Consider the following 15,043-nt stretch of genomic DNA (forward strand, 5'->3'; position numbering starts at 1 on the left):
ACACTCGGCTCTCAGGGACTCTGCCCCATCTCCCTCAGGCCACTGGGGACGTTGGTGCCGTCCTTTCTCAGCTTCTCTCTGGCTCCCTCTGGTTTCCATGGCACCAGAGGCTACAGGTTCCCTCATACCGCACTGGCCTTGTAATACAGCACAGGCATTCCCTTCGAAAGCCCCCTAACATTTACAAAGCTGAGCAAACAGCCAGAGACAAAGGCAATATCAGACACTCCCCAAGGCTCAGAGCACCTAGGTCATCCACCATGCTCATAACTCAGAATGGCTGGCCTAGACCAGGGCGTCCCTGCTGCGTCTCCATGGAGACCGGCTCTCATCCTTTCTCCGGACTCTGGCAGCTGTGGATGCTGCCCAAAGCTCTGCGGAGCCCAGGGTGCTGGCCGGGAGACTGGGTGCCCAGACGCCTGGCGGGAGGGTGCAGACAGGCTCCCTGGAATGGAGAAAGAACCCAGAGGTGTCCCCAAAATGTTTGAGAGGGTGAGGGTAGAGGCAGAGGAAGTAGGTCCTTGCAGGAAACTGGGTTTGGGTTAGTTAGAAGTGGGTGTCACTGAATGGGTGAAGGAAACTTGGATTTAAACCCACAGGTGGTGAAGCTTGTAAACGCTTGGGTTGTACTAGGAATTAACACCTAAGGAACAACCCAACAACACCCCACCACTCAAAAGCTTTTGAAATTTTCCTCTAAATAACTCAGGCTATTGGAAGCAAACGCTCAAATACTGTGAAACATCTTTTTTAAATTTTTTAAGTGTTTATTTTTGAGACAGAGAGAGACAGAATGTGAGCAGGGGAGGGGCAGAGCGAGAGGGACACAGAATCTGAAGCAGGGTCCAGGCTTTAGGCCATCAGCACAGAGCCCGACGCAAGGCTCAAACCCACAAACCGTGAGATCATGACCTGAGCTGAAGTTGGCCGCTTAACCGACTGAGCCACCCAGGCACCCCTCAAATAATTTTTTAAAATGACAGTGAGAATTCAGCCTATCAAAATTTGCAGATGAGACCAAAGCTGTCGCCAGGAGCAAATTCACAGCCTCCAGGGCTCCGTAATTACAGAATAGAATGAAAATAAATGAAGTCAGCACTCAAGAAGCTAGAAAAGAGGGGCGCCTGGGTGGCTCAGTCAGTTAAGCATTTGATGTCAGCTCAAGTCATGATCTCACGGTTCGTGAATTGAGCCCCGAGTCGGGGCTCTGTGCTGACAGCTTTGGATTCTGTGTCTCCCTCTCTCTTTGCTCCTCCCCTACTTGCACTCTGTCTCTAAAAATTATTTTTAAAAGTAAAGGTAGAAAAGAGACCAAAAACATGTAGGATATGACCCCATTTCTGGAAAAAAAAAACCCACATACATGTGAAAAAAATGGAAAATGGTCCCCAAAATATCAGTGATAGCTATGTCCATTCCTATGGTTCCCATGATGAATTATTGTAAAGACACGTCGCTTATTTTACAGTTAGAGAAGTCAGAAATTCAATATGGGTCTCATTGGGCTAAATCAAGGTGATGGTGGGGCTAAGTTCCTTCCCAGAGATCTAGGAGAGAATCTGTTTCCTGGCTTTATCTGGCTTCTAGAAGCCACCGCGTCCCTTCACCCATGGGCCCTTCCTCCATCTTCTAAGCCAGTAGGGTAGCATTTTCAAATCTCTCTCTCTCTCACTCTGACCTCCTCTGGCTGCGTCCCCTCTCCCACGTTTAAGATGCCTGTGATGCCTTACATAGAGAGAAGCCTGCATAGTCTCCTTCTCATAAACTTGGCTGGTTCGAACTTCCCTTCTACCTGGCAGCCTTAGCTCCCTGTTCTCATGTCTGCAGGCCCCAGATCAGGATGTGGGATCTCTGGGGGAAGGGGGGAGCACCATCATTCTGCTTTTCACGCTGGCTATGCCAAATCGGTAGGATTTCATGGTTTTTTTCTTCCTTATACTCCTCTACCCTTTGGTGTGCTTGGTTCACAAGAAGCATATATTTTGTAGGCATAAAAAAATAATTTTCAGTTGTGAACATAATATAAAACCAACCAAAAAAAAAAAAAGGAAGAAAGAATAATCACGTCCAGTTACAGACCCCACTGGTATTGTCTTTGCCAATGCCATTTTTTTCCTTTTTTTTTTTTTAAAGTAGGCCCCACGCCCAGCATGGAGCCCAATGCAGGGCCTGAACTCCTAACCCTGAGATTAAGACCTGAGCTGCAATCAATATTTGGACGCTTAACCAACTGAGCCACCCAGGTGCCCTGCAAACGCCACTTTTGACACATCTTTTGTCCCCTTCCCCTGACCATGACCTCCCAGCATGGAACACAGGCTCTTTTTTTAGTATCGCAGCCTGAAGCAAATGTTTCTCGAACTTGGGATAAATCCCTTTTAGAGGCCCTGATTCTGAGGGGAATGATGTACACACTCAAAAATGCACTTCAAAGCCGAGATCCAAATAAACATAATGATATTACTGAAAGTCCTCATACATAAACCTTAATTCAGAAAAGAGTCTAGGAACGGCAAGCCAGCAGACAGATAAAGTGTTACTGCTCGGGCTCTGGAGAAATCCCTTCCTCTAAACAGCCAGAACCAAGATGCTAAAAGAGCCAGAGAGGCTCCTACAGAGCAAAAGCCCTGAACGTAGCCCTGGCCAGGAAGGACACGTTGGTCCTGGCTGCAAAAATGCCCAACTGTGACCTGGGCCCAGGCTCTGGGGGGTCTCACCTGCCCCTGCTGCCTCAGGGAGAAACTCCAGAAAATAGAGGGCATTGCTCTGAGTCTCAACCAGGCTGTGCTGTCCCTGAATCCACTGGGCTGAGGGGAAGACAGGATCACGCCCAGCTGAGGCCTGTGTGGGGCTTCTAGATCAAATCACTGCCCTGTCACTTCCAGGCCAGTTGACCTGTTTTTGCCAGTTATTCACACGTAAAATGGCACAACGTTGCCTACCTGCCAGAGTTGCTCAGGGATAAATATAAGATGACGAAGGCAAAGTTAGCTCAGTTATCATTGTTCCCATTTGAGAGACTGTACAAATGAGGCTCAGAGAGGTTACATGGCTCTTTGAGGGTCAAACAGCTTTATGACTGACCTACTCAGGTCTGCTGTCCCCAAAGATGGGCTCCTCCCCCACCCCATGCTGGGACGGGGGGCCACGAGGGAGCTGCCCTATGGCTCACAAATGCCACCCTGACCCTGACACAAAGCTGTGCACAGACCTCCTTCCCCAGGGCACTGCCTAAGTAACCAAGGAAGAGAAGTGGATTTGAAGTGTCTCCCTCGTGGGTTCATTGGGCTTGAATATGCCGAATTCTGGATTCGATGCAGAACTTGGAGCCGGCCCACCCACTGGAAAAGGGAAGCAAATTAAGACAGGGTCGCATCTGCCCCCTCACCCAGCAGAGGCATTAAGAGGGAGAGGCAGCAGAGAGCCGTACGGCAGTGTTTGGAGGGGGGGTGGTTTGCTAGAGGGAGTAGAAAGACACACCTAGCCTGTGAGCACCCTTCCAAGGGAGCCTGGGCTCCTAGCTCAGGGGCTCCTGTGAGGACCCTGGGTTCCGCCAGCCTCCGACCAGCTTCAGGAAGGGAGGCATGGAGCAAGCCGGAAGGCCATGCAGGTGCCACCTGGGCAAAGCTCCACTGCCCAGGTGTCCGCCTCTCAATGCACTGCATTTATGAAAATCAACGGGGTGGTCATGTCAGAGCACCCCAAGCTGAGAAGACCGAGACTCTCAGCAGAGAACCTTGAGCTGCCTCCTCCTGCCTTCCTCTTGGACCAGGAAGGAGCTCTGAGGGCCTGAGGCCCAGGGGCCCCAGCTCCCCAAGCCCAGCTCACCAGCAGCACCATAGAGATGTGTCTGCACATATGCAAGCACATGGCCAACACGTGTGACTTGGGGCTGGATGCAGACCACGTGGGCCTACCTCCTGCAAGCAAGCAGGGCAGGACCATGGAGACAAGAGCACAGGGTGATGTCGGGAAGGGATCAGGGAGAGCTTCTCAGATGAGGTGATGTTGGAGCCGAGGCCTGGATGACGAGAAGGAGCCAGCTATTCAGAGATCTAGGGAAGCAGGTTCCAGGCAGAGGGAAGGGCAAATGCAAAGGCCCTGAGGCCAGAATGAACCGGACATATCTGAGGAAGAGAAAAGAAGGTCAATGTGACTGGACTGTGGGAAACAAAGGGTGGGCAGGTTGGGGCACGAGAGGTCAGAGAGGTGGGTGAGACAGATCGCGTAGAGCCCCATCACTTGTGGCCAGAAGTCCACCCTTTCTGTTCCCTATTGGGAAGCCCCCAGAGGGCCTTGGGCAGGGGCTGCTGAGATCTGGTTCCCATCTCATCTGCTCTGGGCGTGCCGCAAGAACTACAGGGGCAGCAAGCGTGAGAGTAAGGGGCAGCAAGGAGGCAGCACAAACCTCCCTCCCCTCTCCCGACAGAGCCCAATGCAGGTGGGACCTGGCTTGTCGGTGGGACCTGGCTGTGCCTGAGTTCCTTGGCTGCAAGTCCCTCCCCAGATCCCACACTGGTAAAAGGTCTCCTAGGAGTGAGGACGCAGGTCCAGGCGAGGTGGCGTTGCCTGGTCTTCTCCACTGAATGCGGCTCTCCAACATGGACTGAATGCCTGGAGGAGCTACTCGAGGACTCTGGAAAGTAAACAGTAACATGCCGACTGCAATTACATGTGGAATTTGCAATGCTAACACATCAGCAGTGAATTTGCTTTTTTTTTTAATCTTCCAGTATCCCTCATGCTAGGCATGGGGCAATGAAAACCCCAGAAGTCAGCATTGGGGCCCATGCAGAAAGACCTTAAGAGAAACTCTCTAATTGTAGCTCAAGGTGAGGGATAGGATCTCCTAACACTCAGAGAGTGGAGGAAATCCCCCATTTTTTATTTCCTTTTTCTTTTCTCCACTGTCTCGCACTCTAGTCCCTGGCAGTCTACAGGCACCTAATAACACTCTGAGGGAGGGGAGTCTTCCTCTCCCATCAGAGGAGCTGCTGCAGCCACAGGAAGGTGGACCCAACAGCAAAATCCTGTTGCTTTTTCTTTCTGCGTCCTCTCATCTTTTCACAGTTGCAGCAAGTGCACAACTGAGCAAGGTCCAGAGAACCCCAACTTTCTGGCCAGAGGGCCTTAGAGAGCCTCAGGAAACTGGAAAGTACCAGGGAGATGGTGGACACAGCGGAGCTAAAAGAAGTGGTGTCCTAAATTGTGCATAATCTCTGGGACTCATCTTCTGAGCTGCGCATGCATGGATCCGACCCTAAACAATACAGCACAGCTTTGGGGAACTGAATTATGAGATAAACCAATGCTCAGGTCCACACTGACCGGTGGGTGGTGCACATGTGTGGCTAATCCAAATAGCACTAGAAAGGCTTTGAAAATAGACCCAACATTGAAACCACAATCCAGAAGGGCAACTGAGTCGGTTAAGTGTCCAACTCTTGGTTTTGGCTCAGGTCATGAACTCACAGTTTGCGAGTTCAAGTTCCACATTGGGCTCCATGCTGGTAGCGTGGAGCCTGCTTGGGATTCTCTTTCCCTCCCTTCTTCTCTGTTCCTCCCCTGATCATGCACTCTCTCTTTCTCTCTTTCAAAATACATGAATAAACTCGGAAAGGGAAGGGAAGGGAAGGGAAGGGAAGGGAAGAAAAGAAAGAAAGAAAGAAAGGAAGGAAGGAAGGAAGGAAGGAAGGAAGGAAGGAAGGAAGGAAGGAAGGAAGGAAGAAAGAAAGAAAGAAAGAAAGAAAGAAAGAAAGAAAGAAAGAAAGAAAGAAAGAAAGAAAGAAAGAAATTACTATCCAGAAAAAGTAGGTTGGAATTGCAGCTTGAACCTGTGTCAATTATCTGATAAACAAAAATATGGACCTTCTCCAAGGAATCTAAATAAGAGTATAGCATTTAAACAAGACCTAGAGTCTCACAGTATAGTATCAAGATGTCCAAGATACAGTCTAAAATTACTTGGCATATGAAGAGCCAAAAAAATTGCAATCTGTGTGGGAAAAGACAACCAACAGATATCTATACTGAGATAAGACATGTATTGGGATTATCTGACACAGATTTTAAAGCAGCTATGATAAAAAGGTTCCATAACGAAGGGGCCAAAACTCTTGCAGCAAATGGACAGATAGTCTCAGTAAGAGATGGGTGACACACAAAAAAAGAACAAAGTGGAAATTGTAGAACTAAAAAAATACGATAACCAATATAAAAACCTCACTGAATAGAATCAATAACAGAATGGAAATGACAGAGGAATAAGTCAGTAAACTCGAAGTTAGGGTCACATAAATTATCTAATGTAAACAGTAGAGAGAAAAAATATTTTTATGATGAAAAGAGCCTCAGGGACCTGGGAGAAATACCAAAAGGTCTAACATTGATGTCGCTGATGTTACAGAAGGAGAGGGGAAAGAGTGTGGTGATAAAAAAAAAAAATTGAAGATAAAATGGCTGAAAACTTACCAAATTTGGTGAAAGACACAAATCTACAGATTTGACACCATAGTAAACCTCAAACAGGATACATCCAAAGAAATACATTCCTAAGCATGTTATAATCAAACTACTGGAATCTACAGAGAAAAGGAAAGTCTTTAAATGCATACAAAGAAAAACAGTGCATTACATATAGGGGGAGGGGTGGGGGAAATGATTCAAATTCTCGAGGGGTGCCTGGGTGGCTCAGTTGGTTGACTGTCCAACTTTGACTCAGGTCATGTTCTCACAACTCCTGAGTTCGAGCCCCACGTCAGGTTCTGTGTTGATAGCTAGCTCAGAGTCTGAATCCTGCTTTGGAGTCTCTCTCTCTCTCTCTCTCTCTCACTCTCTCTCTTTCTCTCTCTGCTCTCCCTTACTTATGCTTTCTCTCTCAAAAATAAACATTAAAAAAAATCTCATTGAAACCATGCAGTTAAAAGGAAGTGGGAAAACATTTTTAATATGCTGAAAGAAAACAACTACCAACCCAGAATTCTATTTCCAGAAAAAATATCCATCAAGAACTGTGGAGACACACCATCAACAGATGAATGGATCAAGAAGATGTGGTTTATCTATATGATGGAATACTCCATGGCAATGAGAAAGAATGAAATCTGGCCACGTGTAGCAACATGGATGGACCTTGAGGGTGTTATGCATAGCGAAATAAGTCAGGCAGTGAAGGACAAATATCATATGTTTGCACGTATAGGAGGATTAGGAGGAACTTAACTGAGGACCATGGGGGAGAAGAAGGGGGGGAATGGTGGGGGAAAGGGAGAGAGGCAAACCATGAGAGACTCTTGAATGCTGACAAAAACTGAGGACTGATGGATGTGGGGGGAGGGGGTGATGGGCATGGAGGAGGACACTTGTGGGGATGAGCACTGAGTGTTATGTGGAAACTAATTTGACAATAAACTATTAAAAAAAAAAAAAGAACTGTGGAGACACAAAGATATTCTCAGATTAAGGAAAACTAACAGAACTTGTTGCCAGAAGACCTACCCTAAAATAGTTGCTAAGGGAAATTCTTCAGGCAGAAAGGGAATGACACTAGAAGGAAATAAATGAAGAACAACAGAAATAGTAAATATCTGGAAAAATATAGTAGGCTGTTCTCTTAACTATGAAATTTTAACACTGTAGAATAAGGTTTTCACTGTATATAGCTGTATAAAACACAACCACACAGAAAGAGAATGAAGTAAATGGTCTTATCTGATACTATGGTTTCAACATTCAACTTGAAGTTGTAAAAATACTGATTCTAAGTAGATGGTGAAAAGTTAAGTATGTTTATTATAACTCTTAAGTCAACCACTAAAACAGCCATACCAAGAGTTACAAACACACAGATAAATTAAAATGGAATACTAAAAAACATGTCCAACATTTAAAAATATAAGAGCACAAAAGGGGTGTCTGGCTAGCTCAGTTGGTTGAGAGTCTGACTTTGGCTCAGGTCATGATCTCACAGTTCATGAGTTCGAACCCCATGTTGGGCTCTGTGCTGACAGCTCAGAGACTGAAGCCTGCTAAGGATTCTGCCTCTCTCTCTCTCTCTCTCTCTCTCTCTCTCTNAGCTCAGAGACTGAAGCCTGCTAAGGCTCCTGCCTCTCTCTCTCTCTCTCTCTCTCTCTCTCTCTGCCCCCTTCCCCACTCATACTCTGTCTCTCTGTCTCAAAAATAAATAAACATTAAAAAGATAGATAGATAGATAGATAGATAGATAGATAGATAGATAGATAGATAGATATACCCAAAGCAAGCAAATATATTTAGATATACCCAAAGCAAGTAGAAGGAAGGAAATAATAAACATAAGAATAAAAATCAATGAACCTAAATACAGAAAAATAATAGAGAAAATCAATGAAACCAAGAGAGCTTGCTCTTTGTAAAGATCAATAAAATTGGTAAATCTCTTTCAAGACTGACATTTTTAGAAAGGAAAGAAAATGTAGAAAATTTTTTGAAAGAATAAAGACTTCACAGGCATTAAAAAGGTAAAGGATCACTATACACAACTTTATGCACATAAGCTCAAATTTTATTGAAAGGTATGATTTCCTCAAAAACCAAACAGGCTATGGAAACTCACCCTATGGTGAAGTAGATAACCTGAAAAGTCCTCTAACTATTAAAGAAATTGAATTCCTAGATTAAAAGTTTTCAAAAAAGAAACTCCAGGCCCAGATGGTTTTACTGACAAACATTTAATGAAGAAATGACATCAATTGTACACAATTTCTTTCAGGAAAAAAAAAAGAGAAAATATTCCCAACTTATTTTACAAAGCCAACATTACATACCTTGATAGTAAAACCACGCAAAGATAGTTCCAGGGTAAAAGAATTATAGATCTATGTCCCTCAAGAACATAGGTTTTTAAAAATCTTCAAAAACATACTGGCAAATCTAATCTTGCAATCCATAGATTGCTAGAAAGTATAATATACTCAAACAAGTAGAATTTATCCTGGACTGCAGGCTGGCACAATATACAGAAGTCAATGTGATCTACCATATTAACAGACAAAAGAAGAAAAACACAAAATTTTATCAAATGATGACCAAAAAAGCATTCAATAAAATTCAACATGCATTCATGAGTGAAAATTTTAAACTCTCAGCTAACTAATAAAGAAAAAAATGTCCTCAACCTGATAAAGACCACTTACAAAAAAAACAAAAAAACAAAAAAAACTAAAGCTAGTACAATACTCAGGCACAACAGGCTGAATGTTTTCCATCCAAAGATAGGGAATATTTTCAGTATTCCTATCCAACACTGTACTGGAAGTCCTTAGAGTGCAATAAGGCAAAACAAACAAACACACAACAAGGTATACAGATTGGAAAGAAAGAAATTCACTTGTTCCTATTCACAGACATAATTGTCTATGCAAAAAATCCCAAAGAATCTATAAAAGAAATTCTATATATAATAAATGAGCTTAGTAAGGTCACAGGATATAAGGCCAAAACAATAAATCCCAGTCATATTTCTATATTTTAGCAATAAACTCTTAGAAGCAAAAAAAGTAAGCCATTTACAACACTTTTAAAAGAGCAAAATACTTAGCAATATTTTTTAATGTAAGATTTGTATCCTGAAAACTAAAAAAATGCCAATGAAAAGAAATTTTAAAGACCTAAATAAATGGAGAGATACACTATGTTAATGGATTGAAAAACTCAACACAAGACATCAATTCTCCATAAACTGTCCTATAGATTTAAGGCAATTCCAATCAAAATATGAGCAGAGTTTTTTATAGATATAGGCAAGGTTATTCTAAAATTTATATGGAAAGGCAAAGGAACTAAAATTAGCTGTAACAGTTTTGAAAAACAAGAATAAAATGGGGGCAATCACTCTGCCCAATATCAAAACTTAACATACAGTTATATGAATCAAGACACTGCAATGTTGGCAAAAGGACAGAAACACAGATCAAAAGGTCTGAGGCTGATGGTGGCTCAGCAGACAGCAAATATGCCAAGACCCAGCTGTGTGTCCTCAGAGAACTCCAATCACGTACCTCAGCTGTGGGCCACCACCCCCAAAGTGACATGGCTGGCAGTGAGAGGCATGGCATGAGGAGTATAGTACTGACTCTGATTTGGAAGAAGCCACAATGCACAGATTGCAGGATGATCTTGGAACCCTAGCACCCTCACCTCACTGGCTTTCTCAAAAGCTCCCCCGAGTAAGGCCAGGGAGAATACATCTCGTTCCCACGAATGCCCCTGAGTGGACCTTATCTGTTAGTGTCCGAGGGAGGGAAAGGAAGTTGAGAGCCACACGATGGCAGGGACGAGTCTCCCCTCAGCTGAGCCTGTGTGCCCTGCCTCTGCTTCTTGATCCCCACAGCACTCTGCATCCCTCCATACTTGGGGTCCAGAAAGCTAAAATTCTGGCTGCCCCTTACACAGCTCTTGGAATATTCTGAACCTCTTTCCCATTTGGCAAACTCCTACTCAAACGTCAGGACCTGACTCCAATGCCCCCTCCTCCTTTTACAGATGCAAACTTGGGCCTAGACAGAAGGTGGGGGGAAGGCAGGGCAGGGGATAGAAATGAGAAAATCTTGTCAACAAATAATATGCTATGCCTCCTCAGTGCCCCCACTCCCCATGCACAGGGAAGCCAGACTGCTGGGAACCAGCCCTCCACACTGAATCTCTGATCATTAAAAATGCCCGCATGCTCTATTCCAGCAGTTCCACTCATAATATCCATCTTACAAACACCACCACCACCTCAGAACACCAGTAGATGGATTCTCTGAGCTTTGCTTTTGATGGCAAAAAGTTGAAATGACCCAAGTACCCAAAGCATGTATTCCTGGAGGAAGGCGGATGCCCGGGGAGGCGTGTCTGGCCCCGACAGGCTACAGGGAGAGCAGGGGGTCCCTGCTTCACCCACCAGCCTTGCTGGACCTCTAATCTCTAGTGCCAGGCCTTGTGCCAGCAGAAAGCCAGGCAGATGAACCTGACCTTGGAACCAACACCCCAGAGGGATGCAAAGCCACAAAATCATTTTCTCTAGCAGCAAGTGCTCCTTCAGGTACCAGGGCAGTAGTCTGAATTCTCAGGAAAGCTCTCTGGGGACACAGCATTTGTCCTACAACAAGGCCTGATGGGAGCTAGGGCCTGAGGGGCTGGGGAAGCACACCTGGGCAGGAGGCTCCAAGGAAGATGGTGTCAGCCAGAACCTGGGGTTGGGATGAACTGAGGGGGTCCACTTGAGGGGGCCAGTCCTGTCCTTCTTATGACCCCAGAAGCCTTAACCCTGGGCCTGAGCTCTTGGGACACCTCAGCACCCTCAATAGAGGGTGAGCACTCACCAGGGGCCCACCTGAGCCCAGCCCAGACTCCTCCCTGCCAACGTGGGGCAAACACTGATGCTCACATGGCATCCCTGTTCCCGGATTGCCTGTCCCTGCTCTGCACTGTCATCCACCTTCAGCAGATGCTGTGAAGGCATCACTACCCTCCACAGAGCACACTGGCCATCCTGGCTTCTCATGACAGGCTGCACCATTTGCTGACGTCCCATAGAGCACTCCTGGCCAGGAGCCAGGGCTAACTGAGCCCGTGCGACCTCCATTCTTCACACAGGTGCCCAACAGAATCTCTGAAACATGAATCAGACCTGTCACCCACCTGCCCCCAAACCCTCCAGCATGTCTCACCGCACAGCTGCCCCACCATCTGACTTCTCCTTCATTCAAAGTTCTGTCACAGAGATCTTCTTTCTGTCCTTGGCACATTTCAACTTAGTTCCTGCCCCGGGGCCTTTGCAACTGCTGTTGCTTCCACCTGGAAGTCCAGGTCTCGACTCAAATGTCTCCTCCCTAGAGGGACCTTGGCTAAAACTGCCCCTTTCCCACATGCTCCAATCTGCCATTCTGTTCTGTTTTTTTTATTATTTTTTTTATTTTTTTTTTTTACAAATAGTTTATTGTCAAATTAGTTTCCACGTAACACTCAGTGCTCATCCCCACAAGTGTCCTCCTCCATGCCCATCACCCCCCTCCCCCCCACATCCATCTGTTCTGTTTTTTAATAACACCATTTTATAATAGTTGACGTGCAAGCTCTTTATTGGGTCACTTGTGCCCTCCCACCACAAGATCTCAGGAGAGGAGTTTTTCTTGCTGGACCCTCAGCCCCCAGACCAGCGTGTGGCACCTCACAGGCACTCTATAAATATGGGAAAGTCACTGCACCTTCAAAGTCTTCATTCCCTCTGCAAGGTCACTGTCTCACACAGTGGGCCAGGTTCACCGCCTTCTGGTGTGGGCAGGGTGTATACGAGGAGAAGCATAAAGGAAAGGTTTAGATGGAGAATTCTGGCACTCTGATTTCTCTATGGTTTATAAAACATTGGGGTTGCTTGCTTGCAGGGGGGGAAGACAGGCACTGGGAGTTGTCTGACACGGCCTGTCTTAGCAGCAGGAGAATCTGAAGGGAGGTAGGGAGGCTCTGGGACCATCTGACAAATGACCGCCTCAGGAATCGACAGAGCTTGGTGGTGCCAGGAGAGAGCATTTGAAATACCTGGAAAGGTCACACACACCAGCTGGAAGGGGAGCTGCACAGTCCCACAGGCAGGCAGAAGGGGGGCACGGGGTGGCCGCCACTGATCCTAGAGAAAGGGTACAGGTGGGCAAGAGGCCGCAGGGATTCCCTGCAATGTGGTAACCACCTGTAAAGGCTTGGTTTTCTTTTCCTCGACAAGTACTTTGGAAAGAATTCTTTTGAACTGTATGCACTGAATAAATTCTCCCAGAATGACATCCATGCACATAGATGGGGGTTGAAGGGAGATGAAGCCCCAAGTCCTCCCAGAGAAGTGCCTCCTCCCTCACTGGCTTCATGAATGGCCCCAGACTATGGGTGTCACCCAGGAGCTTATTAGAAATGTGGAGGGCACCTAGGTGGCTCAGTCAGTTGAACGTCCGACTTTGACTTAGGTCATGATCCCACTATTCGTGAATTCAAGCTCCCACATCAGGCTCTGTGCTGACAGCTCAGAGCCTGGAGCCTGCTTCCAATTCTGTGTCTCCCTCTCTCTGCCCCTCTCCTGCTTGTGCTCAGCCTCTCTCTCTCTCTCTTTCTCTCTCTCTCTCTCTCAAAAATGAACATTAAAAATATCAAAAGAAATATAGAATCCCAGCCTCACCCCAGGTTCACTCCGCTGAACCAGAACCCACATTTTTGTAAGCTCCCAGATGACTCGCTGTTCCTTACAGTCTAGTAGGTACCTTTGCGGGTGTGTGGGTGTGTGGTGAGAGCACCTTAGCTGATTCCCAGTATTCGGTACAGAATTATTAACTCTAATGTGCATGCTGCTCATTAGACCTCACCCTCCATAACTGCAGCTTCATACCTCTGACCAACACCCCCCCGTTTCCCCACCACCCCAGGCCCCCACAGCCACCATTCTCTGCTTGTATGTATTCAATTCTTTTAGATTCCACATGGCAGTGAGATCATGCAGTCTTTGTCTTTCTGTGTCTGGCTTATTTCACTTACCAGGTTCATCCATGTTGTCACAAATGCCAGGGATCTCATCCTTCTTCTAAGATTGAATAATACTCTGCTGTGTATACACCACATGGTATATACACCATATGGCGTGTGTGTGTGTATATATATACACATACACACACACACAATACTTCATCTGTTGATGGACTGTAGTAATCATTTCACCATGCATATGCTGATCAAAGCATCATATTGTACACCTCAAATAACATACAGTTTCTCTTTTTCTTTTCTAAGTAGACTCTATGCCCAGTGTGGAGCCCAACACAGGGCTTGAACTCACAACCCTGAGATTAAGTCCTGACCTGAAATCACAACTTGGACACTTAACTGACTGAGCCACCCAGGTGCCCCTACAATTTTTTTTAACTAATTTAAAATAAGCCTGAGATGCACTTCTCTAGACCCTCCAGGGCCCCCTGAAGGTCAGTAGAGGGTCCAGGAGGAATCTGGGTGGCTGAAGCAACCCTTGCCTTGCCAGCTGTGTGGCCTGGGTACTGAAACGCTTCCTGCTCGCTGGGTCTCAGCTCTAACACGGGAGGAACATCTTGGTCTGGCAAAGGGGCTGGGAAGACCAAGGAAAGGAGGCTGGGAAGGCCTGGAGAAGGGATGCCCCACACCACAGCCATGCTGCGGGGTCAAGAGGGCCGTGTCCGGGTTAGGCTGTCTACCCTGCTGCACAGTACCTGAGGCAGACCACCCCACCCCTCTCGCAGCCTCTGCTCACCTTCTAGCTCACTGCTCACCTCACGGTGGGGCCAAGGAACCCCTGAGGGCAGGACCAGGGCTTGCCCTCTGCCATCTCAACGACAACAGGAAACAATCTTTCCAAACCACTCTCCAAACCAGGTTATATAAGGGAAAGATGGGTATGTGCAACAGATGTTTGCTCAGATATGGATCCTCTCCAACCCCTCCATGCAGGAAAGCCATGTCCCCTCTGCACTCAGGGCCTGGCCACCCTGAGTGGGGTGGCCCAGGAGGAGCTGGCTTCTGAGTGGCACTACCTGGAAGGGGCTGGCTCCATCCTGTCCTGAGCCCAGGGCTCTGTCCCTGCTCTCAGCTACCCACAGGGCAGGCGCCGGTAAGGCTCGGAGGCACAGTGGCTGGCCAAGGTCGGCCAGCTGTGAGCAGCACACAGGGAATCAGAGAAACAGAAACCTGTTGACAAAGGCCACACCAGAACGAAGAATGTGAATGAGGGACACCTTGTGATGTGGAGAAGAGAGTAAAGATGAAGGAAGTGGACAGGGGAGAGAAGGGCGGGGCACTGGGAGCCCAGAGCACTAGGGAGGTCTCCAGACCCCACCGTTCAGGGCTGATGGAAGAAGCAGCAAAGGTACAAGTATGATATGGAAGGTCCACCGGGTGTGGTTAGCTAAGAAACGGCCTCTGAAGACAGGTCCTGGTCCCGCCCCCACAACCTGCAAATGTCACCACATATGGCAAAAAAAAAAAAGAGGGGGGTGGGAAACGGGGGGGGGGGAAC

General features: G+C 46.8%; 1 protein-coding gene and 1 long non-coding RNA gene across 2 annotated transcripts in view; both read right to left on the reverse strand.

Annotated features, from left to right (window-relative positions):
• ADAMTS2 (ADAM metallopeptidase with thrombospondin type 1 motif 2) overlaps positions 1-15,043 on the reverse strand; it is a 235,338-nt gene that overhangs the window by 186,467 nt on the left and 33,828 nt on the right. The gene's annotated exons all lie outside the window — the stretch shown is intronic.
• LOC144216858 (uncharacterized) overlaps positions 3,846-15,043 on the reverse strand; it is a 15,357-nt gene continuing 4,159 nt past the window's right edge. The window contains exons 2-3 of the long non-coding RNA XR_013330773.1: positions 4,449-4,636; positions 3,846-4,127 (exon numbers count right to left, since the gene is read on the reverse strand). This is a non-coding gene — a long non-coding RNA (uncharacterized LOC144216858). The remainder of the gene's footprint in view (positions 4,128-4,448; positions 4,637-15,043) is intronic.

This window comes from Crocuta crocuta, unplaced genomic scaffold (genome assembly GCF_008692635.1).
Source record: "Crocuta crocuta isolate KB4526 unplaced genomic scaffold, BGI_CrCroc_1.0 scaffold218, whole genome shotgun sequence".
NCBI lineage: Eukaryota > Metazoa > Chordata > Mammalia > Carnivora > Hyaenidae > Crocuta > Crocuta crocuta.